The sequence below is a fragment of the Pseudophryne corroboree genome, chromosome 8, assembly GCF_028390025.1.
Source record: "Pseudophryne corroboree isolate aPseCor3 chromosome 8, aPseCor3.hap2, whole genome shotgun sequence".
Taxonomy (NCBI): Eukaryota; Metazoa; Chordata; class Amphibia; order Anura; family Myobatrachidae; genus Pseudophryne; species Pseudophryne corroboree.
The window spans coordinates 384144829-384165249 of NC_086451.1; the positions used below are offsets into that span (position 1 = coordinate 384144829).

A 20421-nucleotide genomic window follows, 5' to 3' on the forward strand; every position below is an offset into this window, starting at 1 on the left:
CTAATGAGGTTACTTTACTTTCATTTTCCAGAGTGTTTTCAGGAGATAGCCCACAAATATCTCCTATATTTGACTGGCCTGACAAAATGACGGAAAAACATAAAGTAATGTCAGCGTCGACCGCTGTGCGCGCCCTGAACGACACTTGAATTGTGTTGTCGGGCGCCATTTAGTGGCCTCCAGTGTGCAAATTCCCGCCAGAGAGGTGTGTGCTTAAACACCATACCCCTTAGTTAAACTCAGAATATGCTTGGCAATGTAGTCCACCCCCTTACACACAGTTTACCTGTCAGCATTCCTAATTGCATATATCAGGACACTGAGGAACCCATCACTGTACTCTAACCTGATCCACCAAACCATGCCCCTGGTCCTCCCAAACCAAACCTGCTTCTATAGAGACAACACACCTTTCCTGGATGATCGTGTCCCCTTGGTTAGTAAAAATGATGATTGTCCATAGAAACCAGGTCTGCTGGCCACACACAACAGGCTTACCTACTCTTTCATGCTGTGTGCTGGGAGATCCTGGGAGTGAGAGGTCCAGGTGGGAGGGTCAGTGGTGTGGCACTGCGAAATGCGTCATTACCATCCTGACCTCATGAAGCAATGCTATGACTCAAAGGATTACATTGAGAACACTTCAAGCCAAAGTCTGACCAAAAAAAGTGCAACATTTAATGGCAAAATTTAGATCAAGACGAATATTTCAGCTTTGAAAATATTGGTCATCTTCAATGAGGATAGATCTTCCCTATGGAAAATCTGTAACTCAGAAGATCATTTTATCAGACCATTAAGAATTAGATCAATTTAAAAATGAGAATATATTGCTATTATTGTTATTGAATGTACTTCATAAACCTATATTATAAAAATGTTTAAGCAAAAAATTAATGACAGATACAATTGCAATTAAAAGCTGGATATGTTAATTTGCTGCAATTCCCATGAATACTACATATGGACCAAATGTTGTGGATTTGTTTAGAAACAGTCCGTTACTGGATGTTCCTTGTTAAATTAGGCAGCTGCCATTTATGTCAGAGAGAGAATCCAGATCAGATTTTAATTTTGTTGACGGAAATTTCGATCAAAAGTATTCAGCACTACCATTAAACTAAATTAGACTAAAATGAAAACTGAGATCCACTGACTAAATCTTGAGTAAAACAAAGCAAAAAAATGCTACTAAGGGTACTAAGGGCCGAATCCAATTAGCCACAAAATTTACTGCAATTGTAATTTCACGTCTTTTTTGCCCCCAAAAAACAGACTTTTCGTGGTATGCGTGCTCCTGTGATTCGTCTTTTCAATTGCAAATGCGCGAAAATTGGATTACCCCAAAAAAAATTGATGCCGAAAGTGAAAAATGGGTAAATCTGCTTGTACCCCCGCCCCAAAAAAAAGCTAAACTAAGATCGGATAACAGCATAAAAGTTTATTATTGGTTATAATAAAAGTATTTCTGGTACTTAAATTGGGTCAAATGACTGTTATATGCATTTTAAAAACAATGTAAAAAAATTATAGAAAGCATATTTTTGTCAGCAAAATAAGTGCTAAAATTAAATTCTGGATACATAAAAATGAGTATCAGTATATATTTGGGTAATTTCAGGGGACTTTAAAAAAAAAAGTGGAAACAGACTGATTACTCCAACCTGCAAGTCTAAAAACACTTGTCCCACTTATAAAGCACCCCAATATACCTGTCCCATACCTTGTACCCCAGTTTCCATCATTTTGCACTTTTTCACCGCAAATTATTGGTAATTAAAAATAAATAAAAACCTCAGAGTGTCCAATTAGTCATTCAGGGGGGTGTACCAGGGATTCTGAACCAAATCCCGACATTGTTATCTCGAAGCAGGGATTTTTCCCAACTTTTGATCTGCTCAGAGGTGGTGAATTCAAATTTGCTGTAAAATTACTGGAAATCCGAATTGAATAGGTACTTTGGCGATTCATGGTAAAAGTGTGTGTGTGTGTGTGTGTGTGTGTGTGTGTGGGGGGGGGGTGTTTATGTCTAATTGAATTTAGCCCTAAGACTAAGGCTGATATCTTATTAGGCTCGGAGAGTTACCGCACGGTACTAACAGGCTTTTTAGCTATCGGGCTATCCTATTACAGGCCGTTTTTTACCGTGCGGTAACTCACCTGTTATCGGCCGATACCACATGGGATCCATCATAACATTGCAGACCCATGTGTTTGGGTCCGATATTGGGTCTCCAAGGGCTGGTTATCGGGGATTCTGCTTTGCGCGCCTGAGGCATTCAAAGTAGAATTCCCGATAAGTGCCGGATTACGGGGCTGAGAGGATAGCCCAGCCGGAATCCTTTAGCTGCAGTAACTCACCCAGATAAATAGGTTTATTATGTATACTACCAGCCCATGCCCGTGAATCCGGGGTCGTTTAGCAGGAAAACTCCATGCAGTGTCTGTAGTCCCGTCCATTGCATGGTTCCAAGGTACTAGTGCTCCCAAAAATAATTATAGGTGGTAAGTAAAGTCCACAATGTGTATATAACATCTGGGGTTAGGGTATTGCAGCCTGGGAAGCCCACTTGACGCGTTTCTCTGGCCTTCAGCTTTATCAAAGGTCACTATGGACTGATAATATATCTAATATACCTGTTTTTCTGAATTATCTCCCTGATATAAATGGCAGCTGCCTAATCTAAAAGGGAACATCCATGAATGGTCTATTTCTAAACAAATCCAGTATTCATAAGGGTAAATGGGAAGTGCAGCACATTAAGATATCCAGTTTTTAATTGCAATTGTATTTGTCAGAATTTTATTGATTAAACATTTTTATAATATATGTTTATGGTTTCTGAAGATTCAATAACAAGAATAACAAAACAATCTCATAAGCGCTGTTATAATTTTGAAAGTGTGTTTACATTATTGGAGAAGGACTGACTCCTATTTCATGACAGCTGCTATATAGAAAACACAACTTTAAGTGTCGCCTGGTCAGTTATTTCCTAACTTTCTTTGCTAGTAAGAATAAGATCCTTTACTACAAAGAGAGCATGGGGCGGATGAGCAGACTTCCCAGATGTATGAGTGTTCTCCGTTTCACAATCATGGGAAGGACTCATAGACCTAGCAAGAAAGGACTTTTACAGTACTAGGCGCCCTAATATTAAGACATATCAAATAAACACTTCCTGCTTCCTAGGAGACAAGAACTGCAGGAATTTTATAGCAGATAAGGAAGGAGCTGGGATGAACTGGTACCACCGCCTGGCTGGGGAACCGGAAAATCCTCACATTAAGAATGATGTGGCTGTAGTGTCTCCCTTCTGGAGAGCTTCTGGTCATGAAAGGGTTAGTGAGAACACTGGATCCAGGGAATTTAGACTGTGAGAAATGGGTGAACTCTCACCTCGGACCCCTTTGGAGCCCCCCCAAGGCCCCTTACAGAGGATGCAGCAGATGGAGGAGTGCAGGAAGTATAACCCTTTCACTGCCAAGCCACTCGTCACATTCTTGTACCATAGTATTATCACGCACAGCCAAATCACAGATATACCCCCGACAGACTGTGCTATGTAATATAGCCACTGACAGATTGCAAAAAATATATAATACCAGCAAAATGTATTGATAGAACAATATACATTCTGAGTGGACAGTGTGGCACTCTATGATCACAGACTCTAGGTGACCATGTCTTCTGGATAAGGTTAGATTCTAAACCATGCAAATTGTCTCTATGTGTCTCGAACATACTTGCTGACATTTTTAGTGAGATCCTGGAATCCAGGTGGAAGGTGCCACAAACCACATCATATCCACTAAACCCCCAATCTGCTCATTGCCGCTATTTGTGCCATTGAGCAGTAGTGGCGGGTCCATGATCACATGATTCACTGCCATTTGGATCAAGTCCCTAAGTCACCCAGTCACTAGGGAAGTGGCCAGGATCCTGGAGGCTGATCTAATGTCCCAGAAGACCAAGAAAGACTAACGATATTCAGGAGTCTCCCAAACATCCTGCGAGAGTAAGAGTATATGGCGGATTAACACGCATATTGGAATCCGGTCACATTTCTAAGCAATTTGGAAACACAACACTTAGAAGGTGAATTACAGAGATTCAGTCACCCTGATTTGATCCAATAAGAAAGGAAAAATGTAAAGTGGTCACATCTACGTCCCTGCCATGTTAGGGTTTATGAGATGGTCAACTTCATTTTCCATCCTTGCTGAGTAACAGCCAGAATAGTTCATCTTGTCTCCACATGAATAAACGGTGGAATATAACAGCTATCAGAAGCAAGTGGCCTGACATTGCATTGTGTGGGCCTGTAGATTCTCTGATGATCATTATCCAGTATGGTACAAAAATGCACGTGGTCAGTAAGTACAGTCACCTGTGTGGTCTTTAGAGTGGCGGGCTGGCTCTTGAGGCCTTGTGCCCTAGGTGGCAGCACAAGGTCGTTCACCCCTCATTAAGGCCCTAGTAGAATTTACTACAGTAAAAAAGAGCAACCTTGTTGCTATTATACCATGCGGCTCAACATTGTGAAAGCCTCTGTGGGGACAGCAGCATGGGGACAATGTATCATGCAGGGACAAGACTGGAGAAGCAGACCATTGAGAAGTTGCTTACATCAACCAATCAGCATCTACTGTAGCTCATTTCTCCCCCATGACCTCAGGCACATTTCCACACTTTATCTATGTAATATCATTTATTTCCCCTTTATGTCACCTGTACTGCATATTTGGCTTTGCCATCTCCTACAGCAATTTTTACCTTCTTAGGTCCCATGCCCGATTTAGACTCTACCTACTTTTCCTGTGGTAAGTCCAGAGGTGAGTACATCATGGCTGGATGGCAAAGTTGTCACAGATGAGCCTGTGAACATATCACTTGTGATACCAAGCTCTGCATTACTAGGACAGTCTGTTAGCCAATCAGAGTGCAGCTGATTCATTATGATTTGCCCCCACACTGTCTGACCTCTCTGTTACAGACTCTGCCTCCTCAGCCACAAGGCAACTCATACCTACTAAATGTCTTGATACAGACATTACTGTCCTCTAAAGGGCCTGTCCCACCATCAGGAAGTCCGACTGTTGGAATGTTGGGAGGTAAGTGGGGATATATATAGAAAGGGGTATGAGGACAATTTCATGTGGCATGCCTGTTTCAAACAGGCTAAGATGTTATTGGTGTCCTGTCCTGAGTACTTCCCATTCACATGTACGGACTACACAGGGTAGGGGCATTGCCAAAATTCTGACAGTATGAATCAAGCCAACAGAACTGGTGCACAATGCAAGACCATTGAAGGCTTCAGCAGACCTGGCTAAATGGGCAGCAGGGGAAAGAGCCAAGGTTATTATTAATGTTTATTTATAAATTGTAGTTGGGCGTTTTGGGGGTGGCATGGGGCAGGTGCAAGCGCAGATACTAAAATTATTAGTTGCAGCGGCTGATGTAAAAATCTATGGGCGAAACAGGTTTCCACTTGCAAACACACAAATCCCCTACAGATTCTTCCATTTTCCAAGGACACTTTGTTGATGAGCAAATGCGTCACGATGGCTGTGCATAGTATTATCCGTGAGTACCAAGGAGTACTACAAATTCCATGGTGCTATTTACTGAGCATTATAATCATAATTGTCTACTCTCCCAGACTGTCCGGGGAGACTCCTAGATTTCTGGGAAGCCTCCTGTATTCTGTGACAGTAGTATACCTCCCAACCATACTTCATGTGGGACAGTCCCTATTTGAGGGCTCTGTCATGATCGGGACTGCATTGTCCAGATCGGTGGGCAGACAATAGGTCTCCTTCCTGGATCTTGTGCCTCCTGAAGGGAGCAGTTAGGGCCATGATAACACGTCTTCAGATTTCCGCCATGGCATGGTGGGGTGGGCTGGCCTGATAAGGTGAAACACATGATCAGGGTCTGGCTTCCTAATGTGCAGTGACTTGAATTGTGTCATTTATACCCCTTTTACACTCGCAGGGTTTGGTCATTCCCGTAAATGTGTCCCGGTATATTTCCCGGGACAATTTCCCGGGAATGACCCTTTCACATTAGCGGCCCGACCCGGCATTAGTGCCAGGTCGGTAACGTCACCGCTGACTCTAGCGGAGGTGGTGCTTGGGAATAATCTTCTCCAAGCACCGCCTCCTCCTATGCAGAGGTGTTCCTTGACCCGGTATACCTTGACCCAGTATACCCGTTCACACTGCACAGCTTCCCATGACGGTCCCGGATTCAACCCAGGTAGAGACCTGGGTTGAAATCCCGGGATGCTCGTGTCGGGAAATTGAAAGTGTACCCTTTTACACTGACAAAAATCCCGGGATGATGCGCGTTCACGTGCAAAATTCCGGGATAAAATTGTCAGTGTAAAAGGGGTATTACCCATTAACACTTCCTGAGCAGGGATACAGATAATAGTGCTGTTTTCTTCAATATAACTACTCCTTTTCAGTATATTACTTTCTAAATGATAGAGAACAGGATTATATGGTAGGTAGGACTGCATCTAACATGCAGAATAATAATAAAAAGTGACTAGATCTGATCTGTACAACCTGGGACTGTCCCTACACGGTTGGTTCTATATCGGAGGGGCTGAAGGGACCTTGTGACGTATTGAGGGGAGGAGCTACGTCACCAGGGGGAGGAGCTACGGGCGAACAGGGTACCCGAAAAGTACCCTCGTGGGCTCGCTTCGCTCGCCACGCTTCGGGCACGGTGGCTCGCTCCGCTTCGCTCACCACCTAATTACTAAAGGTAATAGTTGGTGGCGTGGATAGTAGAGGAACTATCCCGCTGGCCTAGCTCCTCCCCCTTGCATCGTAACTCCTCCCCCTTACGGAAAAGGTCCCTTAGCCCACTTGATTCTAGCATCTACCGTCCCTACACGGACAGTATAATGCGGGCTTAGGCAAATTGTGGTTCTCCACAAATTATTGAGTTAAAAATTTCAGATGGCTGGCAGAGCATTTTGGGACTTGTAGTTCTATGATAAATAAAAGCCACAGGTTTGTTACCACTGGTAACATTTAAGGGCCTAATTCAGACCTGATTGCTAGGCAGCGATTTTTGAAGCCCTGCGATCAGATAGTCGCCGCCTACAGGGGGAGTGTATTTTAGCTGTGCAAGTGTGCGAACGCATGTGTAGCAGAACTGTACAAACAGATCTTGTGCAGTCTCTGCACAGCCCAGGACTTACTCAGCTGCTACAATCACTTCAGCCTGTCCCGGACCGGAACTGGCGCCAGACACCCTCCCTTCCAACGTTTGGACACGCCTGCATTTTTCCAGACACTCCCTGAATACGGTCAGCTGCCACCCACAAACGCCCTCTTCCTGTCAGTCACCTTGCGATACCTGTTGCTACGGTCCGTCGCACCTGAGCAATTGTGGTGCATGAGCAGTTCGGGCCTGATCGCAGGCTGCGAGAAATCGCAGCCTAGCGATCAGGTCTGAATTACCCCCTAAGACAGTATATTTCGATTTCCTCATCATTAACATTAGGGAGGTGTAATAATATGTAGCATGATGTCAGACTGATTTAATAATACTTATTGAGGTATAACAAGAGAGATAGAGGCTACCAAATATTTGTTCTCCACTCTGGACCCCTGACCTTCATGCAGTCAGCAAGAGTGTAGCAGGAGGGATGGACTGACAGATGGAGGGCCGCACCCCCACACTGACACATTTTTGGCAGGGAGCTCTGGACAGGAGACAGGAGACTGATGCTGTAATGTAACCGTCTTCCTGCAAGGAAATGCTGACACACACTGGGCCCTGATTAGAGAGGCACTATGGCCACTTACTTCTCTGTGCCCTATTAAGTCTGGACGGGACTTGGGGGGTAATTCCAAGTTGATCGCAGCAGGAAAATTTTTAGCAGTTGGGCAAAACCATGTGCACTGCAGGGGAGGCAGATATAACATGTGCAGAGAGAGTTAGATTTGGGTGGGTTATTTTGTTTCTGTGCAGGGTAAATACTGGCTGCTTTATATTTACACTGCAAATTAGATTGCAGATTGAACACACCACACCCAAATCTAACTCTCTCTGCACATGTTAAATCTGCCCCCCCCCCCCCCCCCCCCTTGCAGTGCACATGGTTTTGGCCAACTGCTAAAAAATTTCCTGCTGCGATCAACTTGGAATTACCCCCTTGATCATAGAACAAGAGATGATATCAGCCCTATTGGGTCACTGCAGCAAACACAGAAGCAACCAAATTTCATGCAGTAAATGATATAGGTGAATTGCATGTATGCTAGAGATGTGCACCAGACATTTTTCGGGTTTTGTGTTTTGGTTTTGGATTCGGTTCCGCGGCCGTGTTTTGGGTTCGAACGCGTTTTGGCAAAACCTCACCGAATTTTTTTTGTCGGATTCGGGTGTGTTTTGGATTCGGGTGTTAAAAAAAAAAAAAACTAAAAAACAGCTTAAATCATTGAATTTGGGGGTCATTTTGATCCCATAGTATTATCAATAACCATAATTTACACTTATTTACAGTCTATTCTGAATACCTCACACCTCACAATATTATTTTTAGTCCTAAAATTTGCACCGAGGTCGCTGGATGACTAAGCTCAGCGACCCAAGTGGCCGACACAAACACCTGGCCCATCTATGAGTGGCACTGCAGCGTTACGCAGGATGGCCCTTCCAAACAACACTCCCCAAACAGCACATGACGCAAAGAAAAAAAGAGGCGCAATGAGGTAGCTGTGTGACTAAGCTCAGCGACCCAAGTGGCCGACACAAACACCTGGCCCATCTAGGAGTGGCACTGCAGTGTCACGCAGGCTGGCCCTTCAAAAAACTACTCCCCAAACAGCACATGACGCAAAGAAAAAAAGAGGCGCAATGAGGTAGCTGTGTGAGTAAGCTAAGCGACCCTAGTGGCCGACACAAACACCTGGCCCATCTAGGAGTGGCACTGCAGTGTCACGCAGGATGGCCCTTCAAAAAACTACTCCCCAAACAGCACATGACGCAAAGAAAAAAAGAGGCGCAATGAGGTAGCTGTGTGAGTAAGCTAAGCGACCCTAGTGGCCGACACAAACACCTGGCCCATCTAGGAGTGGCACTGCAGTGTCACGCAGGCTGGCCCTTCAAAAAACTACTCCCCAAACAGCACATGACGCAAAGAAAAATTAAAGAAAAAAGAGGTGCAAGATGGAATTGTCCTTGGGCCCTCCCACCCACCCTTATGTTGTATAAACAGGACATGCACACTTTAACCAACCCATCATTTCAGTGACAGGGTCTGCCACACGACTGTGACTGAAATGACGGGTTGGTTTGGACCCCCACCAAAAAAGAAGCAATTAATCTCTCCTTGCACAAACTGGCTCTACAGAGGCAAGATGTCCACCTCATCATCATCCTCCGATTCATCACCGTGTACATCCCCCTCCTCACAGATTATCAATTCGTCCCCACTGGAATCCACCATCTCAGCTCCCTGTGTACTTTGTGGAGGCAATTGCTGCTGGTCAATGTCTCCACGGAGGAATTGATTATAATTCATTTTAATGAACATCATCTTCTCCACATTTTCTGGAAGTAACCTCGTACGCCGATTGCTGACAAGGTGAGCGGCGGCACTAAACACTCTTTCGGAATACACACTTGTGGGAGTGCAACTTAGGTAGAATAAAGCCAGTTTGTGCAAGGGCCTCCAAATTGCCTCTTTTTCCTGCCAGTATACGTACGGACTGTCTGACGTGCCTACTTGGATGCGGTCACTCATATAATCCTCCACCATTCTTTCAATGGGGAGAGAATCATATGCAGTGACAGTAGACGACATGTCCGTAATCGTTGTCAGGTCCTTCAGTCCGGACCAGATGTCAGCATCAGCAGTCGCTCCAGACTGCCCTGCATCACCGCCAGCGGGTGGGCTCGGAATTCTGAGCCTTTTCCTCGCACCCCCAATTGCGGGAGAATGTGAAGGAGGAGCTGTTGACCGATCAAGTTCCACTTGACTTGATAATTTTCTCACCAGCAGGTCTTTGAACCCCTGCAGACTTGTGTCTGCCGGAAAGAGAGATACAACGTAGGTTTTAAATCTAGGATCGAGCACGGTGGCCAAAATGTAGTGCTCTGATTTCAACAGATTGACCACCCGTGAATCCTGGTTAAGCGAATGAAGGGCTCCATCCACAAGTCCCACATGCCTAGCGGAATCGCTCTTTCTTAGCTCCTCCTTCAATGTCTCCAGCTTCTTCTGTAAAAAGCCTGATGAGGGGAATGACCTGACTCAGGCTGGCAGTGTCTGAACTGACTTCACGTGTGGCAAGTTCAAAAGGTTGCAGAACCTTGCACAACGTTGAAATCATTCTCCACTGCGCTTGAGACAGGTGCATTCCACCTCCTTTGCCTATATCGTGGCCAGATGTATAGGCTTGAATGGCCTTTTGCTGCTCCTCCAACCTCTGAAGCATATAGAGGGTTGAATTCCACCTCGTTACCACTTCTTGCTTCAGATGATGGCAGGGCAGGTTCAGGCGTTTTTGGTGTTGCTCCAGTCTTCTGTACGTGGTGCCTGTACGCCGAAAGTGTCCCGCAATTCTTCTGGCCACCGACAGCATCTCTTGCACGCCCCTCTCGTTTTTTAAATAATTCTGCACCACCAAATTCAAGGTATGTGCAAAACATGGGACGTGCTGGAATTTGCCCAGATATAATGCACGCACAATATTGCTGGCGTTGTCCGATGCCACAAATCCACAGGAGAGTCCAATTGGGGTAAGCTATTCTGCGATGATCTTCCTCAGTTGCCGTAAGAGGTTTTCAGCTGTGTGCGTATTCTGGAAAGCGGTGATACAAAGCGTAGCCTGCCTAGGAAAGAGTTGGCGTTTGCGAGATGCTGCTACTGGTGCCGCCGCTGCTGTTCTTGCGGCGGGAGTCAATACATCTACCCAGTGGGCTGTCACAGTCATATAGTCCTGAGTCTGCCCTGCTCCACTTGTCCACATGTCCGTGGTTAAGTGGACATTGGGTACAACTGCAGTTTTTAGGACACTGGTGAGTCTTTTTCTGAGGTCTGTGTACATTTTCGGTATCGCCTGCCTAGAGAAATGGAACCTAGATGGTATTTGGTACCGGGGACACAGTACCTCAAACAAGTCTATAGTTGGCTCTGCAGTAATGATGGATACCGGAACCACGTTTCTCACCGCCCAGGATGCCAAGGCCTCAGTTATCCGCTTTGCAGCAGGATGACTGCTGTGATATTTCATCTTCCTCGCAAAGGACTGTTGGACAGTCAATTGCTTGGTGGAAGTAGTAAAAGTGGTCTTACGACTTCCCCTCTGGGATGACCATCGACTCCCAGCAGCAACAACAGCAGCGCCAGCAGCAGTAGGCGTTACACTCAAGGATGCATCGGAGGAATCCCAGGCAGGAGAGGACTCGTCAGAATTGCCAGTGACATGGCCTGCAGGACTATTGGCATTCCTGGGGAAGGAGGAAATTGACACTGAGGGAGTTGGTGGGGTGGTTTGCGTGAGCTTGGTTACAAGAGGAAGGGATTTACTGGTCAGTGGACTGCTTCCGCTGTCACCCAAAGTTTTTGAACTTGTCACTGACTTATGATGAATGCGCTGCAGGTGACGTATAAGGGAGGATGTTCCGAGGTGGTTAACGTCCTTACCCCTACTTATTACAGCTTGAAAAAGGCAACACACGGCTTGACACCTGTTGTCCGCATTTCTGTTGAAATACTTCCACACCGAAGAGCTGATTTTTTTGGTATTTTCACCAGGCATGTCAATGGCCATATTCCTCCCACGGACAACAGGTGTCTCCCCGGGTGCCTGACTTAAACAAACCACCTCACCATCAGAATCCTCCTTGTCAATTTCCTCCCCAGCGCCAGCAACACCCATATCCTCCTCATCCTGGTGTACTTCAACACTGACATCTTCAATCTGACTATCAGGAACTGGACTGCGGGTGCTCCTTCCAGCACTTGCAGGGGGCGTGCAAATGGTGGAAGGCGCATGCTCTTCACGTCCAGTGTTGGGAAGGTCAGGCATCGCAACCGACACAATTGGACTCTCCTTGTGGATTTGTGATTTCGAAGAACGCACAGTTCTTTGCTGTGCTTTTGCCAGCTTAAGTCTTTTCATTTTTCTAGCGAGAGGCTGAGTGCTTCCATCCTCATGTGAAGCTGAACCACTAGCCATGAACATAGGCCAAGGCCTCAGCCGTTCCTTGCCACTCCGTGTGGTAAATGGCATATTGGCAAGTTTACGCTTCTCCTCCGACGATTTTATTTTAGATTTTTGAGTCCTTTTTTACTGATATTTTGTGTTTTGGATTTTACATGCTCTGTACTATGACATTGGGCATCGGCCTTGGCAGACGACGTTGATGGAATTTCATCGTCTCGGCCATGACTAGTGGCAGCAGCTTCAGCACGAGGTGGAAGTGGATCTTGATCTTTCCCTATTTTTGGAACCTCAACATTTTTGTTCTCCATATTTTAATAGGCACAACTAAAAGGCACCTCAGGTAAACAATGGAGATGGATGGATACTAGTATACTTATGGATGACGAGTGACTGACGACACAGAGGTAGCTACAGCCGTGGACTACCGTACTGCGTCTGCTAGTATAGAGATGATAATGATATAAAAAATATATATATATCACTACTGCAGGTATATATATATATATAATATATAATGACGGACCTGCTGGACGCTGTCAGCAGACTGCTGAACTACTAGTATGAAGAAGATAGAAAAAAAAAACCCCCACCACAGGTAGGTATACAATTATGGACGAGCACTGACGACACAGAGGTAGCCACAGCCGTGGACTACCGTACTGCGTCTGCTAATATAGAGATGATAATGATATAACAAATATATATATATATCACTACTGCAGGTATATATAATATATAATGACGGACCTGCTGGACGCTGTCAGCAGACTGATGAACTACTAGTATGAAGAAGATAGAAAAAAAAAACCCCACCACAGGTAGGTATACAATTATGGACGAGCACTGACGACACAGAGGTAGCCACAGCCGTGGACTACCGTACTGCGTCTGCTAATATAGAGATGATAATGATATAAAAAATATATATATATCACTACTGCAGGTATATATAATATATAATGACGGACCTGCTGGACGCTGTCAGCAGACTGCTGAACTACTAGTATGAAGAAGATAGAAAAAAAAAAACACCCACCACAGGTAGGTATACAATTATGGACGAGCACTGACGACACAGAGGTAGCTACAGCCGTGGACTACCGTACTGCGTCTGCTAATATAGAGATGATAAAGATTATAGAGATGAACAAAAAAAATATAACACTACTGCAGGTAAATATTTATATAATATAATGAATGACGGACCTGCTGGACACTGTCAGCAGAATGCGTTTATAGAATTAAAAAAAAAAACACCACAGGAGTGTTTGTTTAACTTTTTCAGGCAGACAATATACTGGTGGTCAGTGGTCACACTGGCAGCAAAAGTGTGCACTGTACTCCTGCTATAACTGCTCCACAGTCTCCCCCACAATTAAGCTGTGTGAGCAGCACTGGCAGTGAGCACTCAGCACAGTCAGATATAATACATACATAGATAATATATTATCATTATCATATTATCATGCAGCACACTGAGGCTGAGCACAGATATGGTATGTGTCTGTGTATCGTTTTTTTTCAGGCAGAGAACCGATTAAAATTAAACTGGTGGTCACACTATCAGCAAAACTCTGCTGCACTGTACTGAGTACTCCTCCTAATGCTCCCCAAATTAGTAAATCAACTCAAGTGTCTCTGACTCTCTAATCTAATCTAAACGGAGAGGACGCCAGCCACGTCCTCTCCCTATCAATCTCAATGCACGTGTGAAAATGGCGGCGACGCGCGGCTCCTTATATAGAATCCGAGTCTCGCGAGAATCCGACAGCGGGATGATGATGTTCGGGCGCGCTCGGGTTAACCGAGCAAGGCGGGAGGATCCGAGTCTGCTCGGACCCGTGCAAAAAAGGCTGAAGTTCGGGGGGGTTCGGATTCCGAGGAACCGAACCCGCTCATCTCTAATGTATGCAGGTGGAATGTTTTGTAAATCCTCCTGTTGTATGCAACTGCTGACGCACTGACACAACACAATTAAGGGGGGAACACATGGAGCGATTTTTACTTAATTTCTATCAAGCAATCTAACTAGATTGCTTAGAAATTAAGCACACATCGCTTCGGGTGTAGGGTGCCGGTGACAACGATAGGCAGTCCCACGCGTCGCTATCGCTGGCTCTATATTTGGCATGCATGCAGGCACAACTAGTAGATCGCTCACTTCACCGCTGGGTGAAGTGAGTGCCCCCCTCGCTCAGCACACATCGCGCTGTGTGCTGAGCGGGCGGAGAGATGTGTGCTGAGCAGTCTGTGATAGATCGCTCAGCTCACATCTCCACCGTGTGTACCCCCCCTTTACAGTATAAATGCAAATTGTATAACAGGGATGTAGTTATGTGACCGGTCACATTACCAACGGCAGGATCCCGAACACTCGCATGCCGACTGACAGGGACTATTTCCACTCGTGGGTGTCCATGTCACCTTTAGAGTGGGAATAGAACCTGTGGCGAGCACAAGCAGCCACGAGCCCGCACGGGGCTTCATTGCTCTCTGCCCCCCCCCCCCTCAACATTCTAAACCTCGCTATGGTGCCTGCAGGGATCCCAAACGCCGGTCACCCATGCCCAACCTGCATAACAATATACCCCAGGGCAAACACAGTACTTGTTAGCAGGGGGTTTCCTTGTATGTGTATATTAGTATATATACTGAATACTTCAGAGAGGCTGGCACTTGCGTAAATAGGACACTATGCCACGGCGTCCTGTCCAAATTCACAATGAACAAACAGGACGGCACTCAGGGTCTTTTTAAACAAGTATGGTCCTGACGACAGTGCATGCGGGCACCGAAACATAAACATGTAACTTTGAAGTATATCAATACACGTTAGCAGAGCTATAAAAAGACCCTGAGTGCTGTCCCATTATATATATTACTACCATTTACAACTAAATGTAAATGTATAAGATGTGATTGGACAGCGGATCTGTCACTGGATACAGCTGTCCAGTGATGGATCCGCTGTCATCACTTGTTGGGCAGCAGGATGTGCGGTGTTAGCAGCAGCGGCGGGACCCGGATGGCAAGATGGCAGGCCTGGATCCAAGAGGATCCAGTCCCTGCCTGTCATTTTTGCAGAGTTCAGCAGCGGAGCGATTCCAATTTGAAAAATGGTGCAGTTAGCATCATTTTTTAAATCTAAGATGGCCGCCGTGAGCCAATCATGGCTTGTCGCGTCATCGCTCCGTCCGTCGGGGCTGGCTTATAAAAGCCAAAGTGAGGCAGCGGCTGTCAGTCCGCCGGCAGAGAGGGAGCGTGCAAGAGCTCCCGAAGACAGAAGATGCCTGGAAGTCCTGGGAGGCGGCAGCCATGCAAAAAAACTGCCCAAAGGCCGCCGCCCGTGCGGGGCATAGCACTGGGCTTTCAGCCCAGTGCTGGTTGTTGCTCGGAGGGGGGACCCCATTTTTTGGGGGGCATTACTCTCCCCTGGCTGGTTCAGCCTGGTGCTGGTTTTGTTTAGGTATGAGGAACTCCAATTGTTTTTTTTTTTTTTTTTTCCCATTGGGAGGGTGGGGGGGGGGGTGGATCATCCAGTGCCTTACCAGGCACTGACCCCATCGCACGTCACTGACACACACATGCAATTTCACTTACACTTTGGCAGCCTTAGATGTGGTTTGACTGGAGTCCATAGGGTGCAAAACTGCAAATGGTGCAGCTGAACCAGGTTATTTTCACAATAAATGAAAAAATTACATACATACAATCCGGTTCAGTCGACAGAGCGAGTGCACCAGATGGAGGAGTTTTTTTTCATATTTGGAAGTTTTGAAGGGCCTTGGCGAGAATGTTGGAGATAACTGTATTGTTGTTGTTGGGTTTTTTTTGATGGGGAGCACAATGGGGGTCATTCTGAGTTGTTCGCTCGTTGCCGATTTTCGCTATGCTGCGATTTGTTGCTAACTGCGCATGCGCTAAGTTATTTAACACAAAATTTAGTAGATTTGCTGGTGTTCATGCAGCGATTTTCAGTCGCAGTGCTGATCGGTGAATGATTGACAGGAAAGGGGCGTTTTCCAGGAGGTAACTGAGCGTTTTCCGGGAGTGTGCTAAAAAAACACAGGCGTGTCAGGGAAAAAACGCGGGAGTGTCTGGAGAAATGAGGGAGTGGCTGGCCGAACGCAAGGCGTGTTTGTGACGTCAAACCAGGAACTAAACGGACTGAGCTGATCGCAATCTAGGAGTAGGTCTGGAGCTACTCAGAAACTGCAAGGAATTATTTAGTAGCAGTTCTGCTAATCTTTCGTTTGCTATTCTGCTAAGCTAAGATACACTCCCAGAGGGCGGGGGCCTAGCGTGTGCAATGCTGCTAAAAGCAGCTAGCGAGCGAACAACTCGGAATGACCACCAATATACAGTATATGGCACCAAAATCTTTTAAATGCTTAGGGCCTCTAAAGGTATAAGGGGCTGATTCAGAGATGGATGCAGCTGTGCGTCCGCGTCCATCTGGTCTGCGCACGCGCACTTGCCGCAGTGCAAGTGCACGACATTACACACTGCGGCCATATCCAGGAAGGATGCAGTCACAATGAGATTGACAGTGGAGGGCAATCACAGGGCGACGAAGCGGCATTGGGGGCGGTACGACCATTTTCAGGGTAGCTGCGTGACGTCACATGCAGACGCTCCAATTAAAAAAAATTGGTGTCCAAGTGCCTGACGGCGCAGCCAGGCTGTGCTGCCAGGAGTCAAGCTTAGTTTGATGCATCCGCAATCTAATTTAGACACATCGGGAGGTGGCCCGTCACACATGCTGGGCAGCCTTGCCCTGTGCTGAGTGGTCCCTAGCAGAGGAGATGGACGCAGTTCTGGCTCTATCTCTAAATCAGGTCCTAAATGTGAAATGATGTGACTTGCAGAAGTTACAGTATGCTGCAATGCTGTGAGTTTGTCACGCAATAGCCTGACAGATAGTGGAAAGTGTAACTGGAGTCCCAGGGGGATCTAACATACACAATTCATGAGACGGGATTTGTTGCATGACAAGGTTCCCTGGATGTAGCACGAACCCTAAATCATATATCTCTAGAAAATAACATAACTTGCTATCTAGAGACCTGCAGTCCCTTGTCCAGACAGAACGGGGGGCCTTTCCCTAGATCCTGCAGTCAATACCAAGAGACCTGCACCAGGCTCTGGAACAACAGCAAGCTGATGCTCAGGGTGCAGTTCTCAAAAAGAAGACTTCCCGGTGCATCGGCCCTCTGTGAATCGTTCCTATTTTGTCAGTCCTGGGCCCTACAATTGTCCTGTCTGTTAGACATCACAGGTCAGTAAATTGTCCTGTCTGTTAGACATGCCAGGTCAGTAAGCTGATGATGCAGCCATGTGTGGTTTGGAACATAATACACACTGACATGATGTATTTGTCGCTGCTGAATCTGCTGATGCTGCAGACTGAATAATCCCATCTATATATACACATAGTGCTGTGTGCATTAATAGCATTCGGTGGCTGCGTGACTCTAATCAGGTGTAATCCCCGGTATCCGGACTCCAGGTCGACAGCACAAAGGTCGACACACCTTAGGTCGACACACCTTAGGTCGACATGGACAAAAGGTCGACAGGAACAAGGTCGACGTGTAAAAAGGTCGACATGAGTTTTTCACGATTTTTTTCTTTTTTTGAACCTTTTCATACTTAACGATCCACGTGGACTACGATTGGAACGGTAAAGTGTGCCGAGCGAAGCGGTAGCAGAGCGAAGGCACCATGCCCGAAGCATGGCGAGCGAAGCGAGCCATGCAAAGGGGACGCGGTGCACTAATTGGGGTTCCCAGTCACTCTACGAAGAAAACGACACCAAAAAAACATAAAAAACTCATGTCGACCTTTTTCCATGTCGACCTTGTTCCTGTCGACCTCTTGTCCATGTCGACCTTTTGTCCATGTTGACCTAAGATGTGTCGACCAATTGGCGTCGACCTTTGTGCTGTCGACCCTCAGTCCCAGAGCCTAATCCCCGGTCACATCTCCAGTGCAGGTAGATAGCTGGACAGGAGTTAGGAGGCATGGGGGTGATATACAGTTTACTCTGATTACATTTATATATAATAAAACAAAAAGGGTTGTGTCTGTACATAGCAATTTTTTTTAAATAAATATACTTCTAGGGACTGTATATGAACTATGGAGCAGGGAAAAAAAAATCAGACTTTTTGGCTGTCTGTTCGTTCCGACATGACGCAAAAACGAATGGATGTATTTGGATTGCGTTTTTGGCATTGTATAGCTTACTGTCCTGACAGAAACTGAGGTATGTATGATCTTGATGTGACATCACAGAGAGAGGAGCAATAAAGGAAAGACCAGATGCTTGACATTCGGCGCACTGAAAGTTGGGGTTCCGATCATGCTTCTGCAGAACTTGACTCCGCCCAAGTTATGCAACGGAACCCGACTTAAAGTGACTGCTGTGCAGATTAACCTAACTGTGGCAGAGATTCTAACGGGCTGTGGCGCATGTGAGACTGTGTTTATACCACGTTTACCCCTTAACCCAGTGGTTTCCAAACTTTTTTGAATCACGGTGCCCTAGAATATCAGAATTTTTTTCACGGCACCCCTAGGCCAAAAATGTCTTATTGAGAAATTTAGAAAGAAATATTACATTAAGTAGATCGCGTTTATATGTCATCCTTAGGGTCAGTTGTGTGGTGAGGGACAAGATTTGCTTCTGTTTGGCCACATATTTTATGACTGGCAGCTACCAGCTCTGGTTTTGCCTATTATATTGACCATGAATAATTTGAATTGGTCCTGGACCACCAACCCAGGGCACACCTGCAAGTGTTCCGAGGAACCCCAGGGAGCCACGGCACACAGTTTGGGAACCTCTGCCTTAACCCAACAATTTTCTTTTTCAAGTAAAGCAATGATCAACAAGTCGCAGAGGCAAACGCTCAGGGCTGCAGGTGTAGATCTCAGGACCAGCTGCTTCTCCCATGGGCAGCTTTATGTGGCTTGCTCACGAGTTAGTAGCATCGTTTTGTGTAAATCCCTGAAGGAAAAACTGCAAATATTGTTTACACATAAATGTTGTAAACATTGTGTACAATATAAAATATACATCACGCTATTAGATGGCACTATTGTCTTTGTAAAATTAGTTCCACTGAGCAATAACAGACATCCACGTGAGTGAAGCCAAGAGCAAACGTTAGTATATACACACACATATATATATATATATATATATATATATATCACTGGCGTATCTATAATGGGCCCAGGGGGACTCCCACCACACATGCTACACCCGTTTTTTCAGTACTTACCTCTCCAGAGTGCCGCATCAGCAGCGGCAATAATACAAAATCACAGAGGAGGGGGGCTCACCTGGACAGAGACTGCCGACAGGGCCCCTCCTCGCTTAAACCGCCAATAACATATATAATATATGTGTGTGTGTGTGTGTGTGTGTGTGTGTGTGTGTGTGTGTGTGTGTGTGTGATGGAGTGGCATAAAGGAATATGCCTTCCTGTATATCAGGTAATCCTGACAGTAGCGTATCTTGCTATGGGCACACAGGATTTTTGCCCAGGGCGCCACCTTCCGGAGGCGCCGCTGCCGTAGCAAGATCCGCTACTGGTGGTGCTCCCAGGTTCCGTGCTGTCACAGCTGTGCGGTGCGCGATGCACCGCACGCCATTTTGGGAGTGGCACATAGACGCTAGGGGTCATAATTGACCTCTAGTGTCTATGCTGTGCTATGGGAGAGACGTCATGACGTCTCTCCCATAGATCAGAGGAGCGGTGCCGGCGGCTGGAGATGGAGATGGAGGTAAGCAGCAGTCGGGAATCAGGAGCGGGGATGGTGAGTATTAATTAATTTTTTTATTTTTTTTGTAAGCGGCATAAACGGAGGCACAACTCTACAGGGGGCACAAACGGGGGCACAAGTCTACAGGGGGCACAACTCTACAGGGGGCATACCTGACCATGCCCCTTTATGAAGCCACACCCCTATTTTCGCCCAGGGCGCCACAAGGGCTAGAACCGGCCCTGAATGCTGATGACTATTACAGTATACAGTATATACATAATTCCCACATTATTAGATTATTACATGAGGAGCCAAATATAATATAACCCCTACATACCTTATACTAACAGAACCAACTATGGCAGTTGTTATCCATTCCTGTACAAATGTTCCCACAACAGGTAATGTTTTCAGGATTTCTGCCTGTGGGATAATTATTGA

The 20421-nt window shown here is 46.0% G+C and overlaps 1 protein-coding gene across 1 annotated transcript in view; it reads left to right on the top strand.

The window, feature by feature from the left end:
• Positions 1-20421, top strand: part of LOC134949195 (cdc42 effector protein 2-like) — a 49941-nt gene that overhangs the window by 12059 nt on the left and 17461 nt on the right. The gene's annotated exons all lie outside the window — the stretch shown is intronic.